This window comes from Leuresthes tenuis, unplaced genomic scaffold (assembly GCF_036924035.1).
Source record: "Leuresthes tenuis unplaced genomic scaffold, fLeuTen1.0.hap1 SCAF_5, whole genome shotgun sequence".
NCBI lineage: Eukaryota > Metazoa > Chordata > Actinopteri > Atheriniformes > Atherinopsidae > Leuresthes > Leuresthes tenuis.
This window is the reverse complement of record NW_027325359.1, coordinates 18,584,583-18,599,173: the sequence shown is the minus strand read 5'-3', so window position 1 is coordinate 18,599,173 and position 14,591 is coordinate 18,584,583. Positions and strand designations below refer to the sequence as shown.

General features: G+C 43.8%; 1 protein-coding gene and 7 non-coding genes across 9 annotated transcripts in view; all 8 read left to right on the top strand.

Annotated features, from left to right (window-relative positions):
* Positions 1 to 14,591, top strand: part of LOC140307486 (alpha-1,3-mannosyl-glycoprotein 4-beta-N-acetylglucosaminyltransferase C-like) — a 208,815-nt gene that overhangs the window by 119,682 nt on the left and 74,542 nt on the right. The window lies entirely within an intron of this gene.
* On the top strand, positions 1,729 to 1,803 carry trnak-cuu (transfer RNA lysine (anticodon CUU)). Its single transcript has one exon. It is a non-coding gene; the product is annotated as a tRNA-Lys (tRNA).
* On the top strand, positions 3,527 to 3,599 carry trnak-cuu (transfer RNA lysine (anticodon CUU)). Its single transcript has one exon. It is a non-coding gene; the product is annotated as a tRNA-Lys (tRNA).
* Positions 4,695 to 4,767, top strand: trnak-cuu (transfer RNA lysine (anticodon CUU)). The gene has a single exon. It is a non-coding gene; the product is annotated as a tRNA-Lys (tRNA).
* trnak-cuu (transfer RNA lysine (anticodon CUU)) lies at positions 6,178 to 6,250 on the top strand. Its single transcript has one exon. It is a non-coding gene; the product is annotated as a tRNA-Lys (tRNA).
* On the top strand, positions 7,974 to 8,046 carry trnak-cuu (transfer RNA lysine (anticodon CUU)). The gene has a single exon. It is a non-coding gene; the product is annotated as a tRNA-Lys (tRNA).
* trnak-cuu (transfer RNA lysine (anticodon CUU)) lies at positions 9,142 to 9,214 on the top strand. Its single transcript has one exon. It is a non-coding gene; the product is annotated as a tRNA-Lys (tRNA).
* Positions 12,822 to 12,894, top strand: trnak-cuu (transfer RNA lysine (anticodon CUU)). The gene has a single exon. It is a non-coding gene; the product is annotated as a tRNA-Lys (tRNA).

Below are 14,591 nucleotides of genomic sequence, written 5' to 3'. Positions count from 1 at the left end.
ATGGCTTCCAAACAAAAAAAAAAAAACACAGGGCCATGGGAGAGGAGGAGTGGATATCCCGCCTGCGAAAATTTGCTGCCTCGGGTGTTTGGCCCTCTGAGGCAGGAAACAGACCAGCACCTCGGCAGAAAAAGTGGCATGATCTGTATCTGAAAGGTAAACCTGCACAGAGTGATATGTGTATCATATTAAATGTAAAGCTGTGACATATTTAAAGGGAACACCTTCGTATTTGCTGTCAAACATTAATACAGATTGAGAAATGCCCAATGCAGATGAGGGGACAAATGTCACTGTTTGGAGGTGCACAGAGCTGTACCTGTGGTTTCCATGCAAAGAAGGTATCAGAAGGCTCTCATACAATTATGACGTGCTGGTGGCAGAGCAGCCAGGGCCCTCACCTGCAGATTCACCACCACCAAAGGACGTCTCCTTAGCTCCTTGTGACTTTGGTATCAGTAAGTAATGAGGATTTACTTATGCTGATATTTATATTAATATTATTAATATACTCAACTGTATAAAATGTACAAAGCCCCAGTTAAGGTTATGTTTTTCTTTTTGTCAGTTTACAAAGCCACGGTTTGGTGGCTGTCATGGTGCCATGCTGAAGCCAAACTTAAGTTTGGCTGGGAAGCATTCATCTAAGGTAATGTAAAGAGAATGATACATAGGTTGACTTTGATTTTAAAAAATGTACATTGTTATTGTTTTCATGTAGCAGTAACTATAGTGGCACTTTCATGCATTTCATTCATTTCATGTTGAAATGATCTGGTTTTATTGACTGCTATACCCATAATGATAGATAGATTAATTCACTATCATCTATGGTTATCCTATATTGTGAACTGTGCCTTTATTCCCTCAGACGTCTGATTTATCCAACCGCATCACAAGCCCCACCAAAAGAAAAGTATCACCACCTGGCTGCAGTCCCAAGAAGTTTCTGCAGATCGTTTCTCCTCTGTCTCTTCCTCCATCTCCATCTCCTGTACTTTTAAACCCCAGTCCATTCATTGAGCCAGTTGTGTTTGTCATCCCAAATGGAAACAAACAGATTGTGCCATCTGATTCCCTGCCCTCACCTCCACTAACCCGGAGAGCTTACGCCCGCACGGTGGAAAAAAACAAATGCTGTCAGTGTCACCTGCCGTGCATAAAAGAAAATGGTAGTATTATGGGAAGATATACTGTCCCATTTATTTTTTTCTATTTTTAATTGTTTAATTTATTCCTGTTTTTATTACTTCAGGTTTAATTTCACACATGTTTCTGAGTGTTTGTGTGTGTGAAATTAGTAATAAATTTGTTACATTTCAGTGAGTGTCTTCAGTTTTTTCTGCAAACATGCAAACTCATTCAGAGAAGAAGATTACATTGTTGCAGCACTTAATTCAGAAATTTAAAAATGACCATAAAAGTACATTTGATAACACTTGCTAAACGTTTGTGTCATCTTCCAATGGTGGAATCGAACCGGTGACCTTTGGATTAAGAGCCTCCTATACTATTCCACAGCAAAGTGTCATGTTCGCGTAGATTTCTCAAATGAATACACCAGAATGTGTGCTTTTACTTGAAATGGACAGCAGAAACACAAATAACTACAAGTTCATTCCATTTTTTCCCCTCATATTCTCAAAAACTCCTCTTTTCCTTCATTTTTCCCCTTCCCCCTTCTTCCCCCTTTTCCCCCTTCTTCCCCCCCTCATACAGACTATTGTTCCCCAGCTTTAGCTCAGTCGGTAGAGCATGAGACTCTTAATCTCAGGGTCGTGGGTTCGAGCCCCACGTTGGGCGTAGCAGTTTTAATAACCAAAAGATGTTTCATCCATCAATGTTCAACTCTGTTCCTACCATCACAGCGTCCACAGTGGTACCTCTTTGAATGGACACAAACCTCCTGAAATGCACAATATCATTCTAAAACACTAAAACCTGTGCAAGAACGATATGTGGGCCCATGTCATTTCTGTATTCCCCGTTTGAACAAGCATGACCCTACATTTTAAAACAAAACAAGGAAAATCTCAATACCGATCCATGGCCTCTTTCTACCACCTCAATGTGGGTGGGGTCTCTATAGCAATAGTCCAAAAGTCCCGTGACATCATTTGTATGTGACACAAACATGACACAATGATTTAGGACATCGAGGAGAAGGAATGCCTGCTGCTTGGTGTATGGCTTTGCGTCTAGCAATTCACCTCGTGGACGATCACAAAATAAATAAAATCGTATGGTCGCTGTTGCCGGGTCCTTGTGAAGGAGTGGCTTTCATAACTGATCCGCTGACATCACTCCCTGTCCAATCAGTGGCCTGCAGTCTCTTGACGTCAAATTTTCGGCTCGACTCAGCTTGACCCCGATCAAGTAGTTGCTAAAATTGTACCACGTGGTGCCAGGCGGTACTACCTCATGGAAAACCCTAAAAGCTTAGTCGGATAAAGTTGAGTGGAGTAGGTACTAGTTAAAAAGGGCCAATTGTGTTCCGATGTTATTCTGAATCTTTGAACGTAGACTTACCCAAGTAGGTGCTAAAACTGTACCACCTGGTGCCAGGCGGTACTACCTCATGGAAAACCCTAAAAGCTGAGTCGGATCAAGTTGAGTGGAGTAGGTACTAGTTAAAAAGGGCCAATTGTGTTCCGATGTCATTCTGAATCTTTGAACGTAGACTTAGCCAAGTAGGTGCTAAAACTGTACCACCTGGTGCCAGGCGGTACTACCTCATGGAAAACCCTAAAAGCTGAGTCGGATCAAGTTGAGTGGAGTAGGTACTAGTTAAAAAGGGCCAATTGTGTTCCGATGTCATTCTGAATCTTTGAACGTAGACTTACCCAAGTAGGTGCTAAAACTGTACCATCTGGTGCCAGGCGGTACTACCTCATGGAAAACCCTAAAAGCTTAGTCGGATCAAGTCGAGTGGAGTAGGTACTAGTTAAAAAGGACCAATTGTGTTCCGATGTCATTGTGAATCTTTGAACGTAGACTTAGCCAAGTAGGTGCTAAAATTGTACCACCTGGTGCCAGGCGGTACTACCTCATGGAAAACCCTAAAAGCTGAGTCGGATCAAGTTGAGTGGAGTAGGTACTAGTTAAAAAGGGCCAATTGTGTTCCGATGTCATTGTGAATCTTTGAACGTAGACTTAGCCAAGTAGGTGCTAAAATTGTACCATCTGGTGCCAGGCGGCACGACCTCATGGAAAACCCTAAAAGCTTAGTCGGATAAAGTCGAGTGGAGTAGGTACTAGTTAAAAAGGGCCAATTGTGTTCCGATGTCATTCTGAATCTTTGAACGTAGACTTACCCAAGTAGGTGCTAAAACTGTACCATCTGGTGCCAGGCGGTACTACCTCATGGAAAACCCTAAAAGCTTAGTCGGATAAAGTCGAGGGGAGTAGGTACTAGTTAAAAAGGGCCAATTGTGTTCCGATGTCATTCTGAATCTGTGAAGATAGACTTAGCTTTCTTTTTTACCTTATTTTTTTTTCGAAAGGCATGTTTATTCAGGTGTGAATGGCCTGGCTAGCTCAGTCGGTAGAGCATGAGACTCTTAATCTCAGGGTCGTGGGTTCGAGCCCCACGTTGGGCGTAGCAGTTTTAATAACCAAAAGATGTTTCATCCATCAATGTTCAACTCTGTTCCTACCATCACAGCGTCCACAGTGGTACCTCTTTGAATGGACACAAACCTCCTGAAATGCACAATATCATTCTAAAACACTAAAACCTGTGCAAGAACGATATGTGGGCCCATGTCATTTCTGTATTCCCCGTTTGAACAAGCATGACCCTACATTTTAAAACAAAACAAGGAAAATCTCAATACCGATCCATGGCCTCTTTCTACCACCTCAATGTGGGTGGGGTCTCTATAGCAATAGTCCAAAAGTCCCGTGACATCATTTGTATGTGACACAAACATGACACAATGATTTAGGACATCGAGGAGAAGGAATGCCTGCTGCTTGGTGTATGGCTTTGCGTCTAGCAATTCACCTCGTGGACGATCACAAAATAAATAAAATCGTATGGTCGCTGTTGCCGGGTCCTTGTGAAGGAGTGGCTTTCATAACTGATCCGCTGACATCACTCCCTGTCCAATCAGTGGCCTGCAGTCTCTTGACGTCAAATTTTCGGCTCGACTCAGCTTGACCCCGATCAAGTAGTTGCTAAAATTGTACCACGTGGTGCCAGGTGGTACTACCTCATGGAAAACCCTAAAAGCTTAGTCGGATAAAGTTGAGTGGAGTAGGTACTAGTTAAAAAGGACCAATTGTTTTCCGATGTCATTCTGAATCTGTGAAGATAGAGTTAGCCAAGTAGGTGCTAAAATTGTACCACCTGGTGCCAGGCGGTACTACCTCATGGAAAACCGTAAAAGCTGAGTCGGATCAAGTTGAGTGGAGTAGGTACTAGTTAAAAAGGGCCAATTGTGTTCCGATGTCATTGTGAATCTTTGAACGTAGACTTAGCCAAGTAGGTGCTAAAATTGTACCATCTGGTGCCAGGCGGCACGACCTCATGGAAAACCCTAAAAGCTTAGTCGGATAAAGTCGAGTGGAGTAGGTACTAGTTAAAAAGGGCCAATTGTGTTCCGATGTCATTCTGAATCTGTGAAGATAGACTTAGCTTTCTTTTTTACCTTATTTTTTTTTCGAAAGGCATGTTTATTCAGGTGTGAATGGCCTGGCTAGCTCAGTCGGTAGAGCATGAGACTCTTAATCTCAGGGTCGTGGGTTCGAGCCCCACGTTGGGCGTAGCAGCTTTAATAACCAAAAGATGTTTCATCCATCAATGTTCAACTCTGTTCCTACCATCACAGCGTCCACAGTGGTACCTCTTTGAATGGACACAAACCTCCTGAAATGCACAATATCATTCTAAAACACTAAAACCTGTGCAAGAACGATATGTGGGCCCATGTCATTTCTGTATTCCCCGTTTGAACAAGCATGACCCTACATTTTAAAACAAAACAAGGAAAATCTCAATACCGATCCATGGCCTCTTTCTACCACCTCAATGTGGGTGGGGTCTCTATAGCAATAGTCCAAAAGTCCCGTGACATCATTTGTATGTGACACAAACATGACACAATGATTTAGGACATCGAGGAGAAGGAATGCCTGCTGCTTGGTGTATGGCTTTGCGTCTAGCAATTCACCTCGTGGACGATCACAAAATAAATAAAATCGTATGGTCGCTGTTGCCGGGTCCTTGTGAAGGAGTGGCTTTCATAACTGATCCGCTGACATCACTCCCTGTCCAATCAGTGGTCTGCAGTCTCTTGACGTCAAATTTTCGGCTCGACTCAGCTTGACCCCGATCAAGTAGTTGCTAAAATTGTACCACGTGGTGCCAGGCGGTACTACCTCATGGAAAACCCTAAAAGCTTAGTCGGATAAAGTTGAGTGGAGTAGGTACTAGTTAAAAAGGGCCAATTGTGTTCCGATGTTATTCTGAATCTTTGAACGTAGACTTACCCAAGTAGGTGCTAAAACTGTACCACCTGGTGCCAGGCGGTACTACCTCATGGAAAACCCTAAAAGCTGAGTCGGATCAAGTTGAGTGGAGTAGGTACTAGTTAAAAAGGGCCAATTGTGTTCCGATGTCATTCTGAATCTTTGAACGTAGACTTAGCCAAGTAGGTGCTAAAACTGTACCACCTGGTGCCAGGCGGTACTACCTCATGGAAAACCCTAAAAGCTGAGTCGGATCAAGTTGAGTGGAGTAGGTACTAGTTAAAAAGGGCCAATTGTGTTCCGATGTCATTCTGAATCTTTGAACGTAGACTTACCCAAGTAGGTGCTAAAACTGTACCATCTGGTGCCAGGCGGTACTACCTCATGGAAAACCCTAAAAGCTTAGTCGGATCAAGTCGAGTGGAGTAGGTACTAGTTAAAAAGGACCAATTGTGTTCCGATGTCATTGTGAATCTTTGAACGTAGAGTTAGCCAAGTAGGTGCTAAAATTGTACCACCTGGTGCCAGGCGGTACTACCTCATGGAAAACCCTAAAAGCTGAGTCGGATCAAGTTGAGTGGAGTAGGTACTAGTTAAAAAGGGCCAATTGTGTTCCGATGTCATTCTGAATCTGTGAAGATAGACTTAGCTTTCTTTTTTACCTTATTTTTTTTTTCGAAAGGCATGTTTATTCAGGTGTGAATGGCCTGGCTAGCTCAGTCGGTAGAGCATGAGACTCTTAATCTCAGGGTCGTGGGTTCGAGCCCCACGTTGGGCGTAGCAGTTTTAATAACCAAAAGATGTTTCATCCATCAATGTTCAACTCTGTTCCTACCATCACAGCGTCCACAGTGGTACCTCTTTGAATGGACACAAACCTCCTGAAATGCACAATATCATTCTAAAACACTAAAACCTGTGCAAGAACGATATGTGGGCCCATGTCATTTCTGTATTCCCCGTTTGAACAAGCATGACCCTACATTTTAAAACAAAACAAGGAAAATCTCAATACCGATCCATGGCCTCTTTCTACCACCTCAATGTGGGTGGGGTCTCTATAGCAATAGTCCAAAAGTCCCGTGACATCATTTGTATGTGACACAAACATGACACAATGATTTAGGACATCGAGGAGAAGGAATGCCTGCTGCTTGGTGTATGGCTTTGCGTCTAGCAATTCACCTCGTGGACGATCACAAAATAAATAAAATCGTATGGTCGCTGTTGCCGGGTCCTTGTGAAGGAGTGGCTTTCATAACTGATCCGCTGACATCACTCCCTGTCCAATCAGTGGCCTGCAGTCTCTTGACGTCAAATTTTCGGCTCGACTCAGCTTGACCCCGATCAAGTAGTTGCTAAAATTGTACCACGTGGTGCCAGGCGGTACTACCTCATGGAAAACCCTAAAAGCTTAGTCGGATAAAGTTGAGTGGAGTAGGTACTAGTTAAAAAGGGCCAATTGTGTTCCGATGTTATTCTGAATCTTTGAACGTAGACTTACCCAAGTAGGTGCTAAAACTGTACCACCTGGTGCCAGGCGGTACTACCTCATGGAAAACCCTAAAAGCTGAGTCGGATCAAGTTGAGTGGAGTAGGTACTAGTTAAAAAGGGCCAATTGTGTTCCGATGTCATTCTGAATCTTTGAACGTAGACTTAGCCAAGTAGGTGCTAAAACTGTACCACCTGGTGCCAGGCGGTACTACCTCATGGAAAACCCTAAAAGCTGAGTCGGATCAAGTTGAGTGGAGTAGGTACTAGTTAAAAAGGGCCAATTGTGTTCCGATGTCATTCTGAATCTTTGAACGTAGACTTACCCAAGTAGGTGCTAAAACTGTACCATCTGGTGCCAGGCGGTACTACCTCATGGAAAACCCTAAAAGCTTAGTCGGATCAAGTCGAGTGGAGTAGGTACTAGTTAAAAAGGACCAATTGTGTTCCGATGTCATTGTGAATCTTTGAACGTAGACTTAGCCAAGTAGGTGCTAAAATTGTACCACCTGGTGCCAGGCGGTACTACCTCATGGAAAACCCTAAAAGCTGAGTCGGATCAAGTTGAGTGGAGTAGGTACTAGTTAAAAAGGGCCAATTGTGTTCCGATGTCATTGTGAATCTTTGAACGTAGACTTAGCCAAGTAGGTGCTAAAATTGTACCATCTGGTGCCAGGCGGCACGACCTCATGGAAAACCCTAAAAGCTTAGTCGGATAAAGTCGAGTGGAGTAGGTACTAGTTAAAAAGGGCCAATTGTGTTCCGATGTCATTCTGAATCTTTGAACGTAGACTTACCCAAGTAGGTGCTAAAACTGTACCATCTGGTGCCAGGCGGTACTACCTCATGGAAAACCCTAAAAGCTTAGTCGGATAAAGTCGAGGGGAGTAGGTACTAGTTAAAAAGGGCCAATTGTGTTCCGATGTCATTCTGAATCTGTGAAGATAGACTTAGCTTTCTTTTTTACCTTATTTTTTTTTCGAAAGGCATGTTTATTCAGGTGTGAATGGCCTGGCTAGCTCAGTCGGTAGAGCATGAGACTCTTAATCTCAGGGTCGTGGGTTCGAGCCCCACGTTGGGCGTAGCAGTTTTAATAACCAAAAGATGTTTCATCCATCAATGTTCAACTCTGTTCCTACCATCACAGCGTCCACAGTGGTACCTCTTTGAATGGACACAAACCTCCTGAAATGCACAATATCATTCTAAAACACTAAAACCTGTGCAAGAACGATATGTGGGCCCATGTCATTTCTGTATTCCCCGTTTGAACAAGCATGACCCTACATTTTAAAACAAAACAAGGAAAATCTCAATACCGATCCATGGCCTCTTTCTACCACCTCAATGTGGGTGGGGTCTCTATAGCAATAGTCCAAAAGTCCCGTGACATCATTTGTATGTGACACAAACATGACACAATGATTTAGGACATCGAGGAGAAGGAATGCCTGCTGCTTGGTGTATGGCTTTGCGTCTAGCAATTCACCTCGTGGACGATCACAAAATAAATAAAATCGTATGGTCGCTGTTGCCGGGTCCTTGTGAAGGAGTGGCTTTCATAACTGATCCGCTGACATCACTCCCTGTCCAATCAGTGGCCTGCAGTCTCTTGACGTCAAATTTTCGGCTCGACTCAGCTTGACCCCGATCAAGTAGTTGCTAAAATTGTACCACGTGGTGCCAGGTGGTACTACCTCATGGAAAACCCTAAAAGCTTAGTCGGATAAAGTTTAGTGGAGTAGGTACTAGTTAAAAAGGACCAATTGTTTTCCGATGTCATTCTGAATCTGTGAAGATAGAGTTAGCCAAGTAGGTGCTAAAATTGTACCACCTGGTGCCAGGCGGTACTACCTCATGGAAAACCCTAAAAGCTGAGTCGGATCAAGTCGAGTGGAGTAGGTACTAGTTAAAAAGGGCCAATTGTGTTCCGATGTCATTCTGAATCTTTGAACGTAGACTTACCCAAGTAGGTGCTAAAACTGTACCATCTGGTGCCAGGCGGTACTACCTCATGGAAAACCCTAAAAGCTTAGTCGGATAAAGTCGAGGGGAGTAGGTACTAGTTAAAAAGGGCCAATTGTGTTCCGATGTCATTCTGAATCTGTGAAGATAGACTTAGCTTTCTTTTTTACCTTATTTTTTTTTCGAAAGGCATGTTTATTCAGGTGTGAATGGCCTGGCTAGCTCAGTCGGTAGAGCATGAGACTCTTAATCTCAGGGTCGTGGGTTCGAGCCCCACGTTGGGCGTAGCAGTTTTAATAACCAAAAGATGTTTCATCCATCAATGTTCAACTCTGTTCCTACCATCACAACGTCCACAGTGGTACCTCTTTGAATGGACACAAACCTCCTGAAATGCACAATATCATTCTAAAACACTAAAACCTGTGCAAGAACGATATGTGGGCCCATGTCATTTCTGTATTCCCCGTTTGAACAAGCATGACACTACATTTTAAAACAAAACAAGGAAAATCTCAATACCGATCCATGGCCTCTTTCTACCACCTCAATGTGGGTGGGGTCTCTATAGCAATAGTCCAAAAGTCCCGTGACATCATTTGTATGTGACACAAACATGACACAATGATTTAGGACATCGAGGAGAAGGAATGCCTGCTGCTTGGTGTATGGCTTTGCGTCTAGCAATTCACCTCGTGGACGATCACAAAATAAATAAAATCGTATGGTCGCTGTTGCCGGGTCCTTGTGAAGGAGTGGCTTTCATAACTGATCCGCTGACATCACTCCCTGTCCAATCAGTGGCCTGCAGTCTCTTGACGTCAAATTTTCGGCTCGACTCAGCTTGACCCCGATCAAGTAGTTGCTAAAATTGTACCACGTGGTGCCAGGTGGTACTACCTCATGGAAAACCCTAAAAGCTTAGTCGGATAAAGTTGAGTGGAGTAGGTACTAGTTAAAAAGGACCAATTGTTTTCCGATGTCATTCTGAATCTGTGAAGATAGAGTTAGCCAAGTAGGTGCTAAAATTGTACCACCTGGTGCCAGGCGGTACTACCTCATGGAAAACCCTAAAAGCTGAGTCGGATCAAGTCGAGTGGAGTAGGTACTAGTTAAAAAGGGCCAATTGTGTTCCGATGTTATTCTGAATCTTTGAACGTAGACTTACCCAAGTAGGTGCTATAACTGTACCACCTGGTGCCAGGCGGTACTACCTCATGGAAAACCCTTAAAGCTTAGTCGGATAAAGTCGAGTGGAGTAGGTACTAGTCAAAAAGGACCAATTGTGTTCCGATTTCATTCTGAATCTTTGAACGTAGAGTTAGCCAAGTAGGTGCTAAAATTGTACCACCTGGTGCCAGGCGGTACTACCTCATGGAAAACCCTAAAAGCTGAGTCGGATCAAGTCGAGTGGAGTAGGTACTAGTTAAAAAGGGCCAATTGTGTTCCGATGTTATTCTGAATCTTTGAACGTAGACTTACCCAAGTAGGTGCTATAACTGTACCACCTGGTGCCAGGCGGTACTACCTCATGGAAAACCCTTAAAGCTTAGTCGGATAAAGTCGAGTGGAGTAGGTACTAGTCAAAAAGGACCAATTGTGTTCCGATTTCATTCTGAATCTTTGAACGTAGAGTTAGCCAAGTAGGTGCTAAAATTTTACCACCTGGTGCCAGGCGGTACTACCTCATGGAAAACCCTAAAAGCTGAGTCGGATCAAGTTGAGTGGAGTAGGTACTAGTTAAAAAGGGCCAATTGTGTTCCGATGTCATTGTGAATCTTTGAACATAGACTTAGCCAAGTAGGTGCTAAAACTGTACCACCTGGTGCCAGGCGGTACTACCTCATGGAAAACCCTAAAAGCTTAGTCGGATCAAGTTGAGTGGAGTAGGTACTAGTTAAAAAGGGCCAATTGTGTTCCGATGTCATTGTGAATATTTGAACGTAGACTTAGCCAAGTAGGTGCTAAAACTGTACCACCTGGTGCCAGGCGATACTACCTCATGGAAAACCCTAAAAGCTGAGTCGGATCAAGTCTAGTGGAGTAGGTACTAGTTAAAAAGGGCCAATTGTGTTCCGATGCCATTCTGAATCTTTGAACGTAGACTTATCCAAGTAGGTGCTAAAACTGTACCACCTGGTGCCAGGCGGTACTACCTCATGGAAAACCCTAAAAGCTGAGTCGGATCAAGTCGAGTGGAGTAGGTACTAGTTAAAAAGGGCCAATTGTGTTCCGATGTTATTCTGAATCTTTGAACGTAGAGTTAGCCAAGTAGGTACTAAAACTGTACCACCTGGTGCCAGGTGGTACTACCTCATGGAAAACCCTAAAAGCTTAGTCGGATCAAGTCGAGTGGAGTAGGTACTAGTTAAAAAGGGCCAATTGTGTTCCGATGTCATTGTGAATCTTTGAACGTAGACTTAGCCAAGTAGGTGCTAAAACTGTACCACCTGGTGCCAGGCGGTACTACCTCATGGAAAACCCTAAAAGCTGAGTCGGATCAAGTTGAGTGGAGTAGGTACTAGTTAAAAAGGGCCAATTGTGTTCCGATGCCATTCTGAATCTTTGAACGTAGACTTATCCAAGTAGGTGCTAAAACTGTACCACCTGGTGCCAGGCGGTACTACCTCATGGAAAACCCTAAAAGCTGAGTCGGATCAAGTTGAGTGGAGTAGGTACTAGTTAAAAAGGGCCAATTGTGTTCCGATGCCATTCTGAATCTTTGAACGTAGACTTATCCAAGTAGGTGCTAAAACTGTACCACCTGGTGCCAGGCGGTACTACCTCATGGAAAACCCTAAAAGCTGAGTCGGATCAAGTCGAGTGGAGTAGGTACTAGTTAAAAAGGGCCAATTGTGTTCCAATGTTATTCTGAATCTTTGAACGTAGAGTTAGCCAAGTAGGTACTAAAACTGTACCACCTGGTGCCAGGCGGTACTACCTCATGGAAAACCCTAAAAGCTTAGTCGGATCAAGTCGAGTGGAGTAGGTACTAGTTAAAAAGGGCCAATTGTGTTCCGATGTTATTCTGAATCTTTGAACGTAGACTTACCCAAGTAGGTGCTAAAACTGTACCACCTGGTGCCAGGCGGTACTACCTCATGGAAAACCCTAAAAGCTTAGTCGGATCAAGTTGAGTGGAGTAGGTACTAGTCAAAAAGGACCAATTGTGTTCCGATGTCATTCTGAATCTTTTAACGTAGACTTACCCAAGTAGGTGCTAAAACTGTACCATCTGGTGCCAGGCGGTACTACCTCATGGAAAACCCTAAAAGCTTAGTCGGATCAAGTCGAGTGGAGTAGGTACTAGTTAAAAAGGACCAATTGTGTTCCGATGTCATTGTGAATCTTTGAACGTAGAGTTAGCCAAGTAGGTGCTAAAATTGTACCACCTGGTGCCAGGCGGTACTACCTCATGGAAAACCCTAAAAGCTGAGTCGGATCAAGTTGAGTGGAGTAGGTACTAGTTAAAAAGGGCCAATTGTGTTCCGATGTCATTGTGAATCTTTGAACGTAGACTTAGCCAAGTAGGTGCTAAAATTGTACCATCTGGTGCCAGGCGGCACGACCTCATGGAAAACCCTAAAAGCTTAGTCGGATAAAGTCGAGTGGAGTAGGTACTAGTTAAAAAGGGCCAATTGTGTTCCGATGTCATTCTGAATCTTTGAACGTAGACTTACCCAAGTAGGTGCTAAAACTGTACCATCTGGTGCCAGGCGGTACTACCTCATGGAAAACCCTAAAAGCTTAGTCGGATAAAGTCGAGGGGAGTAGGTACTAGTTAAAAAGGGCCAATTGTGTTCCGATGTCATTCTGAATCTGTGAAGATAGACTTAGCTTTCTTTTTTACCTTATTTTTTTTACGAAAGGCATGTTTATTCAGGTGTGAATGGCCTGGCTAGCTCAGTCGGTAGAGCATGAGACTCTTAATCTCAGGGTCGTGGGTTCGAGCCCCACGTTGGGCGTAGCAGTTTTAATAACCAAAAGATGTTTCATCCATCAATGTTCAACTCTGTTCCTACCATCACAGCGTCCACAGTGGTACCTCTTTGAATGGACACAAACCTCCTGAAATGCACAATATCATTCTAAAACACTAAAACCTGTGCAAGAACGATATGTGGGCCCATGTCATTTCTGTATTCCCCGTTTGAACAAGCATGACCCTATATTTTAAAACAAAACAAGGAAAATCTCAATACCGATCCATGGCCTCTTTCTACCACCTCAATGTGGGTGGGGTCTCTATAGCAATAGTCCAAAAGTCCCGTGACATCATTTGTATGTGACACAAACATGACACAATGATTTAGGACATCGAGGAGAAGGAATGCCTGCTGCTTGGTGTATGGCTTTGCGTCTAGCAATTCACCTCGTGGACGATCACAAAATAAATAAAATCGTATGGTCGCTGTTGCCGGGTCCTTGTGAAGGAGTGGCTTTCATAACTGATCCGCTGACATCACTCCCTGTCCAATCAGTGGCCTGCAGTCTCTTGACGTCAAATTTTCGGCTCGACTCAGCTTGACCCCGATCAAGTAGTTGCTAAAATTGTACCACGTGGTGCCAGGTGGTACTACCTCATGGAAAACCCTAAAAGCTTAGTCGGATAAAGTTGAGTGGAGTAGGTACTAGTTAAAAAGGACCAATTGTTTTCCGATGTCATTCTGAATCTGTGAAGATAGAGTTAGCCAAGTAGGTGCTAAAATTGTACCACCTGGTGCCAGGCGGTACTACCTCATGGAAAACCCTAAAAGCTGAGTCGGATCAAGTCGAGTGGAGTAGGTACTAGTTAAAAAGGGCCAATTGTGTTCCGATGTCATTCTGAATCTTTGAACGTAGACTTACCCAAGTAGGTGCTATAACTGTACCACCTGGTGCCAGGCGGTACTACCTCATGGAAAACCCTTAAAGCTTAGTCGGATAAAGTCGAGTGGAGTAGGTACTAGTCAAAAAGGACCAATTGTGTTCCGATTTCATTCTGAATCTTTGAACGTAGAGTTAGCCAAGTAGGTGCTAAAATTTTACCACCTGGTGCCAGGCGGTACTACCTCATGGAAAACCCTAAAAGCTGAGTCGGATCAAGTTGAGTGGAGTAGGTACTAGTTAAAAAGGGCCAATTGTGTTCCGATGTCATTCAGAATCTTTGAACGTAGACTTAGCCAAGTAGGTGCTAAAACTGTACCACCTGGTGCCAGGCGGTACTACCTCATGGAAAACCCTAAAAGCTTAGTCGGATAAAGTCGAGGGGAGTAGGTACTAGTTAAAAAGGCCAATTGTGTTCCGATGTCATTGTGAATCTTTGAACGTAGACTTAGCCAAGTAGGTGCTAAAACTGTACCACCTGGTGCCAGGCGGTACTACCTCATGGAAAACCCTAAAAGCTGAGTCGGATCAAGTTGAGTGGAGTAGGTACTAGTTAAAAAGGGCCAATTGTGTTCCGATGTCATTCTGAATCTTTGAACGTAGACTTACCCAAGTAGGTGCTAAATCTGTACCACCTGGTGCCAGGCGGCACGACCTCATGGAAAACCCTAAAAGCTGAGTCGGATCAAGTTGAGTGGAGTAGGTACTAGTTAAAAAGGGCCAATTGTGTTCCGATGTCATTGTGAATCTTTGAACATAGACTTAGCCAAGTAGGTGCTAAAACTGTACCACCTGG